General features: G+C 38.4%; 1 pseudogene; it reads left to right on the top strand.

Moving 5' to 3' along the window:
* The first annotated feature begins 6,942 nt into the window (after positions 1–6,942).
* LOC105493290 (probable ribosome biogenesis protein RLP24 pseudogene) lies at positions 6,943–7,498 on the top strand (annotated as a pseudogene).
* Positions 7,499–11,329: the final 3,831 nt, after the last annotated feature.

Below are 11,329 nucleotides of genomic sequence, written 5' to 3'. Positions count from 1 at the left end.
TAGTATCTCCAGGCCTAAAATTAGAGTTAAGTGATGATAAAGTTAAGCAAAACTCAGTTGAGGTGCTGGAAGTGAAGTGAGGGGAAACAGACTATACCCCAAAGGAACTGCAAGAATTAGGAAGAGTTGGAGGAATATGCTTGAGGTTGGAATCAGTGCTTAAGAGGATCAAAACATAAAATTAGGGAGGAGTTTGATGGCAGCCCCTACACTGCATCTTTGGATTGCTAAGAGCTATCTTAAATTAGAGGGTTTTAATACCTTGGCTAGGATCCTGTGAGACGGTGTGAACTCATTATCAGGATGGCTTCTTGAAGTTTGGAAAAAGTAATGGTCCTTTCTGAGCAAAGTCGAAACACTAGGATTACTGTGACATGGTGGAAGAATGGATTTAAAAGGTTAAGGGAATTGGGTATGTTGGAATGGATTGGAAGATGAGATGATTGTGTTCCATGGGAAGGCTCGGTGGACACACCATTGAATAGGGCCGTAGAAACCTGCACTGATGATGGGGTATAAGCATCTCTAAAAATATGTGGTAGCTCTCAGTGGGCCATATCAGATAGTAGGAAAAGAAAACAGTTCAGCTTGCTGATGGCAATGTATGACAAGGTTCTGAAAAATAGTGGCTAAAGTGGCAGTGCCCAACTGCCAAAAGTCAGGGGGTTACAGTTAATGAGAAAGTGAGAGTGGTAATCAAGGGGTCCTAACCTGCAAAGAGTTATGGAGAAGGCTAATGTAACATAGCATTTTAGGGACAAAACAAATGGGTAGCCAACACGAATACTACTCAGTTTGTCCCACTAGATAAAATTAAGGATGGATTACATGGAAGCTAAGGGTAGTCACCCCAATAAAAAGCTAGCATCCCTTGCTCAATTTCTGGGCCTGAGTCACTTCAGACCTGGAGCCCAGACTGAAGAGGTGGCTGGGTCCCAGGAGGAAAGACATGACACCATGGCATCTGTACAAGGTAATGATTCCCTTTGGTGTTTCCTCAAAGGGATCCAGAGCCATTTGCTCTGGTAATTCTAAGTTTAGGAAAGGGGAAATATAAGGGATTTCAAGGATTGTTGAACACAGAATCTGAATTGACATTGATATTCAGATAGTGTCCCTGTTGCTTCTTTGTAGGGGATGAGGGAGGAGTTGGGTTATACAAGGAGTCCTGGGCAAGTTTAAGCTTACAGTGGTTTCACAACGTGTGTGGAGGGCCAAGTGAAGCCTCTGACACTGCCTACCCTTGTGTCCTCTTACTTCAGCCAGATAGTAATACACAATAGTGTCACTTGCAGGATGCAGTACCACCCCTAGGGATCTAAAAGATGCAGAGGTGATCATCTCATCACATCTGTCAATTCACCATTTTGGCCCCTGCAGAAATTTTATGGATCCTAGAAGATGGTGATAGACAAGCTCAATAAAGTAATATCCTTGATTGCAACTGCTATGCTAGATGTGGTATCTTCGTTAGAGTAGATGCATGTGGACCAAGTATATGGAATATCATCTTGGTTCGTGCAAATGCATTCTTCTCTCTCAATAAGAGAAGGGAATCAGAAACAATTTGCATTCACACAGAATGGGCAACAATATATATTTATAGTTTTGTAAACTACACCACTTTATCCTAAAGAACAGATCTGTTACCTAATGACTATGTTGAGGCTGGATGAACAAGTGGCTAGACCATTGAGAACTCGGCAGGAGATGTGTTCCAGAGGGAGGAGATAAAGCTTATGAACTTTCAGTGGATAAACCTTATAAACTTTTTGCCATACTCATAAATTTTTCAGGGTTCCAATGGTGAGGGGCAGTTTGATGCATCTGATCTAAAGTATAAAACAAATGAAAGCATGTATTCTCTTACTCTGAGGAAGGAAGCACAATGCCTGGTGAGCCATCCTGAGTTCTGGAGGCAGCGTATGTCACACCTGAGGATAGTGTCCCGGCCAGTGTAACAGTTGATGCAAAAGGCTGCCTGTTTTAAGTGGAGCCCCCAGCAGGTAAGAGTTCTGCAGCTGGTCTAGGTTGCAGTGGAAGTAGCCCTGCTTTCTGAGCCACAGAGTGATGCTACTATATTGGAGATATTAGTGATGGGATAAGTTGTGCTGTAGCAAGCCGCAGCAGGAGAGTCACTGTGCTCATCTCTGGGTTATAGAGGAAGCTTATGCCATCTGCATTTAGAGACTCATATACTCCCAGAGGCAGAGAGAATGGTTTCCAACTTACCAAGGCCTATCTAGTTACCACCACTGCCAAATGTCACCTGTCAGCAACAGGGGCAACTGCTGCACCCTTGATGGGGTATCATCACTTGGGGAGACAAATCAGAGAGCCACCCCAGAAAGGCTAGTGGTTCATTATCAGTGGAATAGATCCACATTCTTGGAATAGGCTTACCTTTCCTTCCTGCAGGGCCTCATCCAGCATTGGTACCTGAGGGCTTATGGAATGTTTGATTCACTGGCATGAAATCCTACATAATATATGTCAGGCCATGGAATCATCTTTAAAGTAAAGAAAGCTGCAGTAATAGGCCTGTGACCATGGGATTCACTGTATCATATAGTGCACCACCCAGAAACTTCCTGCCTGACGATGTGGCACAGTGGTGTGCTGAGAACACACCGAAGCAGCAGTTCAGAGGCGATACTCCGTAACAATTTCATACCATCCTTCAAGTTACAGATATGCCTTGACCCACAGGTATTCCTATTCCAATGTGTTTCCAATAGATAAAGTGCATGTGTGGTAGGTTGAATAGTGTCACTTTAAGGTCATGTTCTTCTGGAATGTCAGAATGTGACCTTATTTGGAAGTAGGGTCTCTGAAGATGTAACTCGCTAAGATGTCAGTTAATTAGGCTAACATCTTAGGGGCTGGGCTTATATCCAAAGGTTAGGTGGGCTCATATCCAAAGATGATGAGAGGACACACAGACACACAAGAAAGAAAGCCATGAGAAAATGGAGTCAGAGATTGGCGTGATTCATCTACAAGCCAAGGAATGCTAAGCATTGCCTGCAACCACCAGAAGTGAGAAGAGAAGCATGGAACAGATGATCTCTCAGACCCTCTAAAAGTAATAAACCCTGCCAACACCTTGATATTGAACTCCTGGCCTCCTGAATGGTGAGAGAATACATTTTCTGTTGTTTTAAGTCATCCAGTTTGTGATAATTTGTTATAGCAACCCTAGGAAGCTAATATGCCATGGGAATTAGGCATGGAAGCAGGAGTTGCCACCACTCCCAGTGATTCACTGGGGAACATTATGCTTCCCAACTCTACACTCCTGGGTTCTGAATGACTAGAATTCTATGTCCTCAAGGGGATACCTTTCTTCATGGGACCCAGTAAGTACCACCATTGGATAATAAGCTGTGCCTGCCACCTTGGTATTTGTGACTTTTTATGTCTAGGGACTGTCACTGTCTTGGCAGAGATAAGTGCCTTTCTTCATCAGAAGGAGGTAGGGCTGCTCTTACCTGACGGGGATAGGGAGGATTATAAGTGGAATCCAGCAACTCACTTGAGTTTTCTAGGTGCTCCTTTGCCCACTTGTGACTATACATGAACATATATGGACATAGCCAGCAGCCACAGGCTATGAAGGGCATAGTGACTAGACTCTTCGGGATGAGGGTTTGGGTCATGCCACCAGATAATTACCAAGACTAACAGAGGTGGTAGTTGTCAGGTAACTTTAGGACCTGCCCCAGCTTCAGAGAGCTGCCTTGGCTGAAATCAGATCCTTCCCAAAGCAGACCCTGCATCTGGTGACTTAAATGACTGGTCTGGCTAATTTAGCCCAACACGGCCCATCATGACAAATAGCTATGAAGTTACTATCCCTATACAGAATCTAATAGTTGACACTTAAGAATATGGGGGTAAATATGCTGCTTCCTCTGCGTTTTGGTCATGGTTTGGCAAATTCCTTGCTGGAATACTGTAATGATGTATGTAAGGTTGACCTTTATAAGTCACCTACCAGCTTCTGCTCATGCAAAATATACTAGTCCATTTCCGAAAGTGAATAGACCATATAGCATGCTCACCTGTGCTTTAGAGAATGGCTGGTTACTTATTTGCCTAATGAGAATAAGTCAAAGAATGAAGCTTAATATATTAATCTCTAATAATATTTTGTGGAACCAGACATAGTACAATGCTAAATCAGGCATATGGAAGCATTTTAAATAAGAAATACAATGTAGATAGAGGCAAGAGCTTTCTTTTTCTTTTCTTTTCTTTTTTTTTTTTTTTTTTTGAGATGGAGTCACAGTCTGTCACCCAAGCTGGAGGGTAGTGGCCTGAACTCCGCTCACTGAAACCTCTGCCTCTGGGGGTCAAGTGATTCTCCTGCCTCAGCCTCCCAGGTAGCTGGGATTACAGGCATGCACCACCGTGCCTGGCTAACTTTTATATTTTTAGTAGAGACAAGGTTTCGCCATTTTGGCCAGGCTGGTCCGGAACTCCTGACCTGAGGTGATTTGCCTGCTTTGACCCCCCAAAGTGCTGTGATTACAGGCGTGAGCTACCACACCTGGCCTGGGCATTTTTGATAAAGAGCTTTGGTGGGAAAGCAAAATAATATGCTAACTGCAATTTGCTGATTTGTATAACTCAATTTTGCCACTAAACAGCAGCACTTTTACATTAAATCCAGGTAAAAATTCAGTTAGCATTTGCTACATGCCCATCGTCAAAATGCTAGAATACTAGGACAGATGAAAGATTTAAAGGTAAATACAGTATTATGTAAGCTGTTAAAGCTTACATTTTATTAGAGAAAATAAGACACTTATATCCAAAGGTTAGGTGGGCTCATATCCAAAGATGATGAGAGGACACACAGACACACAAGAAAGCAAGCCATGAAAAGATGCCGTCAGAGATTGGCGTGATTTATCTATAAGCTAAGCATTGCCTGCAACCACCAGAAGTGAGAAGAGAAGCATGGAACAGATTATTCCTCAGACCCTCTAAAAGTAATAAACCCTGCAAACACCTTGATATTGAACTTCTGGCCTCCTGAATGGTGAGAGAATACATTTTCTGTTGTTTTAAGTCATCCAGTTTGTGATAATTCAGTTAAAGCTTACATTTCATTAGAGAAAATAAGACGCAGTACAAGGTTAATAGTAGCTAACATTTGCTATGTGTTCTCCGTACGGCCCAAGCTGCTTTACCTGCATAGGCGCTTTGAATTCTCACAGCAGAGGTAGGGTACAGTATTTAGCTCCCTGAGCAAGCCAGGCCAGTCTCCTCACCCTGCTCTGTCTAGAGCTGTTCTAGTAGCAAGCTGCCTGTGCTGCTAATGTGATCGTGGAACCAGAGCACTGTTGTTGCTGCTTCTGTCACTACAAACTAAAGGATCTGCTGCAGCAGTGGAGACCACTGCCTCTTGTCACTTGTGGGTATAACCTGACGGCATCTCTGGTCACATGTCCTGGGGTTTTTTTATTGCCATTGAGGTATGACATACAGTCGGATTTGCTTTTGGTCCACTTTTGTGTAATGGAGAAGTGCAGGCATAGTAAAGCCTCATGGGAGTGACCTCTAACAAATGGGAAACAGAAATTAGTAGATAAACTTACTCCCTCTTCTCCACTTTCATAGTAACTTCAAATGTTCTCTCTGAAGACGTCCTGTGAAATCAAGAAATCGGCTTGTCACAGACTCTGGCCATACAGGACTCTAGCCTGTGAGGTTTCTCTCCTCTCTTCACCGCTTGGTTTCTCCTTCACTAACCCCTGCTTCTGTGGGACTGCACATTTAATATTTTCTGAGGAAACTGGGCTAACGCAGGTAAAAGTTACCAATACCAGGCTGAATGTGTACTTAAGAAAAGTACAAAGGAAATGTAGAATGCGAAAAGGTGGAAATAAGAACTGGAGTCACTGTGGAAGGATTTAAGGATATTCTAGGCTGGATACTGATGGCTCATGCCTGTAATCCCAGCACTTTGGGAAGCTGAGGCGGGTGCATCACCCGAGGTCAGGAATTCGAGACCCGCCTGGCCAACGTGGCAAAATCTTGTCTCTACTAAAAATATAAAAATTAGCCAGGCGTGGTGGTGGGTGCTTGTAATCCCAGCTACTCTGGAGGCTGAGGCAGGAGAATCGCTTGAATCCAGGAGTCAGAGGTTTCAGTGAGCCAAGATCGCCTCACTGCACTCCAAACTGGGCGACAGAGAGAGACAAGAAAAAAAAAAAAAAAAAAAACGAAAAAGGATATTCTACATGGGGAGGGACTTCCTAAACAAAGAAAACATTTTTCAAATAAACAAGCCTAGAATGTGTTCTTTAAATCAATAAATAATCTTGAAGGTGATTTATATTTTTTGATGAAATTTGTGTTATTCAATATTTTCTTTAGAAGTTATTTGACTTTTGTAGGCGTATGGTAATTTCAGTTCAAAATTGATTTTACTTTGTTAGCTCAGCATCACTGGCTCCAAAAGATTCCTAGCTTCCCTACTTAAATGTAGGAATGTTTGAAAAATCAGTATTTATTACATTTGAAGATACCTGTGTATAATTCTAAAAGAATATTTTTCGAAAGTACTCGTAACACCTTTAGAATAAGTTAATCATTTTCCTAACTCCTTTCAAAGGAGCAGCAGATATTTTCAATACAAAATTACTGATATGTTTGCATATATTTTACTGATTCATTTTCAATTTTGGGATCAAATACAGCTTCAAGTCCTGGGTTTATCATTTCTTAAATATTGAGATCTTTTCCTGAGCTTCCTCATCTACAAGGAGAGGGTAATATCTCAGAAGGCTATTTTGATGATTAAATTAGATAAATGCATCTGAATTCTTTTGTACTATTTTAGGCATAATACATCGTAGCTCATAGTTAAATCTCTGATAGGGCAGAAACCTAGAACTTAGGTGTCACTTCCTCTCAAGCTTAGCGTTTTTTTGGTGGGGTCTCATGCGGGTTCAACATGCGTATCGAGAAGTGTTATTTCTGTTTGGGGCCCATCTACCCTGGACACGGCATGATTGCAAGATGTTCAGATTTTGCAAATATAAATGTCATAAAAACTTCAAAAAGAAGCGCAATCCTCGCAAAGTTAGGCGGACCAAAGCATTCCAGAAAGCAGCTGGTAAAGAGCTTACAGTGGATAATTCATTTGAATTTGAAAAACGTAGAAATGAACCTATCAAATGCCAGCAAGAGCTATGGAATAAAACTATTGATGCAATGAAGAGAGTTGAAGAGATCAAACAGAAATGCCAAGCTAAATTTATAATGAACAGATTGAAGAAAAATAGCTACAGAAAGTTCAGGATATCAAAGAAGTCAAGCAAGACATCCATCTTATCTGAGTCCCTCTTGCAGGCAAAGGGAAGCAATTGGAAGAGAAAATGGTACAGCAGTTACAAGAGGATGTGGACATGGAAGATGCTCCTTAAAAATCTCTGTAACCATTTCTTTGGTGTACATTTGAAAATGCCCTTTGGATACTTGGAACTACTAAATTATTTTATTTTTTACATAAGGCCACTTAAATGAAAAGCAATTAAAATACATCTTTCCTACATTGCCATCTACATAACATCAGATATTACGGATGTTAGATTGCATCTCAGTGTTAAATCTTCACTGATAGATGTACTTAAATAAATCACGAAAATTCTGCTTATAACTATAGAAGTGAATTGTGGATGTAAAATGGTTATGCCATTTGGATAATGGCACTAGGCAGCATTTGTATAGTAACTAATGGCAAAAATTCATGGCTAGTGATGTATAAAATAAAATATTCTTTGCAGTAAAATATTCTCTTTGTTAATGTTATGGGGGGGATACAAAAAGGAACTAACAATTTGTATGGCAGCGTCAGATATTATTTTTATTTTAGTATTTCCTGTTTTGGTTTATTTGCATCTTAGAAGAGCATAATGACATTGATTGATGAAGCCTAATTATGCTGGACTGTTTTGACCTGGTTTAACCCTTCTCGTAGGTAGTTGTGGATGTTGGGGATGAGAACTGAATAATCTTTGCCTGAAGTGACACTACACTCTAGAATTTCCACTTTGGAGAATATTCAGTTCTAACTTGTGATTCCTGGTAGAACAAACATTTTTCTAGCTCAGCAACGATCTAGAAGCAGAGTAATCCCAGCACCTTTTAAAAGTTATTATGTGGTTTTCTTTTAAAAAGCTCCTGTTTTTGGAAAGTAGAATTTATGGGTACAACATATGTTCATTATTTTGTACATAAAATAAAACCATTTAAAAAGTAAAAAAAAAAAAAAAAAAAAAAAAAAGAAAAAGAAAAAAAAAAAAGTGAAAAAAAGAAAAAGAAACCTAGAATTTAACCAAGTCAGTGAAAATCATGCTATGCTATGGGTGTCTGTGTGTGAGGGTAATGATCTCTGCCTAAGATGGTACTGCTATTTTAATACATGTGGAAATTTGGCCAGTGTGTTTGTGGTGGTGGTTTTAGAAGAGAGGAATGGTTTGAATTTTATCTCTGTATATATGCTGTGGTTGCCAGACAGCTCAATTATTATAGCTTCCTGCAGTCTGTGCTGTCTACTGAAATTATTATCCCTGGCCCTCACTCTTTTTTTTTTTTTTAAAGCTATATTGAGGTATAATTGATGTACAATAAACTACACATATTTCAAAAGTACAATTTGACACGTTTTGACATATGTATATATCCATGAAATCATCACCACAATAAACATATTCATCACTCCAAACATTTTCTTTTGCAATCCCTCTCTCCAGTCTCTTCTCTCAACTCCCATCTACTCTGCACCTAGGCAACAACTAATCTGTTTCTTGTCACTACAAATTAGTTTGTATTTCTAGAATTTTATATTAATAGAATCATGCAGTATGTACTCATTTTGTTTTGGATTTTTTTTTTTTTTTTTTTTTTACTGAGTTTAATTATTTTGAGATTTACCCATGTAGTTCATTCCTTTTTTTGCTGAGTGGCATTCCATTGTATAGATATACCACAAGTTGTTTATCCTTTTGCTTGTTTCTTGACATTTGGGCTGTTTCCAGTTTTTGGCTATTACAAATAAAACTGCTATTTATATTCACATGCAAATTTTGGTATTAATATACGGTTTCATTTCTTTAGGTTGAATATGTAGGTGTGGAAAGGCTAGAACATATTTAAAAAAACTGCCAAACTGTTTTTTAAAATGACTGTATCTTGTTACATTTCTAGACAACTTATCTTTTTTCTTGCCAGCACATGGTATGCAATCTTTTTAATTTTAGCTCTAATGGGTGTGCTATTAGGCAATAAATATTTAGGATTGTTATGTTATGATCGAGCCTTTTATCATTATGAAATAACTCCCTCACCCTGATCCCCAATAACATTCTTGGTTCTGAAATTTATTTTATCTGATATTTTTATGGCCGCTCCAGCTATCTTTTGATTAGTTTCAATGTGGTTTACATTTTTCTAGCCGTTTACTTTTAATCGTTCATGCCTATATGCTCAAAGTAAGTCTCTTATAGGCAGCATATAGTTGGGCCTTGCATTTTTATTCAATCTGACAATCTGTCTTCTAATTGGGGTGTTTAGATCATTTACATTTAATATGATTATCATTTTTGGTTTATATTTATCACCCTGCTATTGCTTTCTGTTTGTCCCGCATTGTCTGTGTTTTCTATATTCTCCTCTTTTAAAAAAAATTCATTTGGATTAACCACATTTTTTTTGTGATTTCATTTTATATCCTTTGTTGGCCTATAAGCTATAGTTTGCTGTTTTATTGTTTTAGTGTTTGCTTTAGAGTTTATAGTACACATATCTTTAACTTATCACAGCCTTTCTTCAAGTGATATTTTAACATCTCATATACTGTACAAGAGTCTTATACATTCTTAATTCTCATAAATTTATGTATTTTTTTCTCCTGTTTCTCGCCTCTGGATATTTGTGCTATTGTCATGTGCTTTACATTTTACATAAATTATAAACTCCACACTACATTAATAAGCCTAGCTGCAAGTCCACCCAGACTCAGTTCTTTCTCTTCAGGGAGTCCACTGGGCTCCACTTGGGTTTTGCCACCCTATACTGTGGCCTGCAAAATCTCTTAAGGTAGAAGTTTGGGTAATTGCAAGACTCACTCTATTCGTTTTTCATCTTTTAGGAATTATTGTCTCTTGAATTACTTGATACCCAGTATCTTAAAAATTGTTATTTCATATATTTTGTGTGTTTTTAAATTTCTTTCAAGTGGGAGAGTAAATCTGATCCATGCTACTTTATTCTGGCTGAGGTGAAAGCTGTGATCCAGATATATTTTAATGCATAGAAACTAGTCCATTAGACATGACTTTCCTTTGGAATATTATTTTTCATCCATGTTTATAAAGATTCTTTTAGTATTTTTAATCCACCAAAGAAAAAAATGCATGGCAAAAAACTACTTGCAGTACTATGTGTATCTATTCCTAACAAAATAAACTTAGTAATATTAGTAAACTTGCCTTAAAAAATCTTGTCAGTGGTTTTTCATCAGTAAAGTAAAAATAATTCTTACTACCACCTTTACATTTAGTAGATATTTATAAGTTTTTAAAAATATTGTTAGTGAAGGTTTAATGTAAGTATAGATTTTGCTTGTCAGGAGAAACCAGGGCAATCAGTGATCCTTCTTTTTTCTTAATTTTTAAAAGATATAGTTCTATATTCAGAGATGTTCAAGGCTAACTTGTAAGAATCTTATAGTTTTGATGAGAAAACATTTTCTTCCTGCTAATATCTGTACCCTAATAAAAGTTAAGCCTCTATTGCTTCATGGTGGCTGAGAAGGTATAAATGGAAAGAATAGATCTCTGCAGGTCCTTAGGAGATTTGCAAAGTTTGAAAATGCTGCGTATCATCTGGTTTAGTTATTTACCTAATTCAGGGGTCTTCTGTATATTGACTCATCCAAACTGTTTATAGGCTGTGCTTCTTGTTTTTCTACAACTGCATATAGTTGTATCTTTACAGAAAATGAAGATTATTGTACTGAATAAACTCTATAAACTAGATCATATGTACCTAGGGTTTAAATTGATAGGCTTATGAGATCCTGGCTCATGGACAGAGATTTTTGGCAGTATTAAATATCTATCTTGATTTAATCATTTCACAAGTATACATATATTAAAATCTCATGTTGAACACTAAGTATATACAGTTTTTATTTGTTAATTATAGCAGAATAAAGCTGGGGGAAAGTTTTATCTTAGTACAGTAGGCAGAATAATGGCTTCCTGAGGGTGTTCATGTCCTAATTCCAGGAAACCGCAAATGTGTTATGTTA

This window comes from Macaca nemestrina, chromosome 3 (genome assembly GCF_043159975.1).
Source record: "Macaca nemestrina isolate mMacNem1 chromosome 3, mMacNem.hap1, whole genome shotgun sequence".
NCBI lineage: Eukaryota > Metazoa > Chordata > Mammalia > Primates > Cercopithecidae > Macaca > Macaca nemestrina.
The sequence above is the reverse complement of the archived record's forward strand: the minus strand, read 5'-3'. Positions and strand labels throughout refer to the sequence as shown.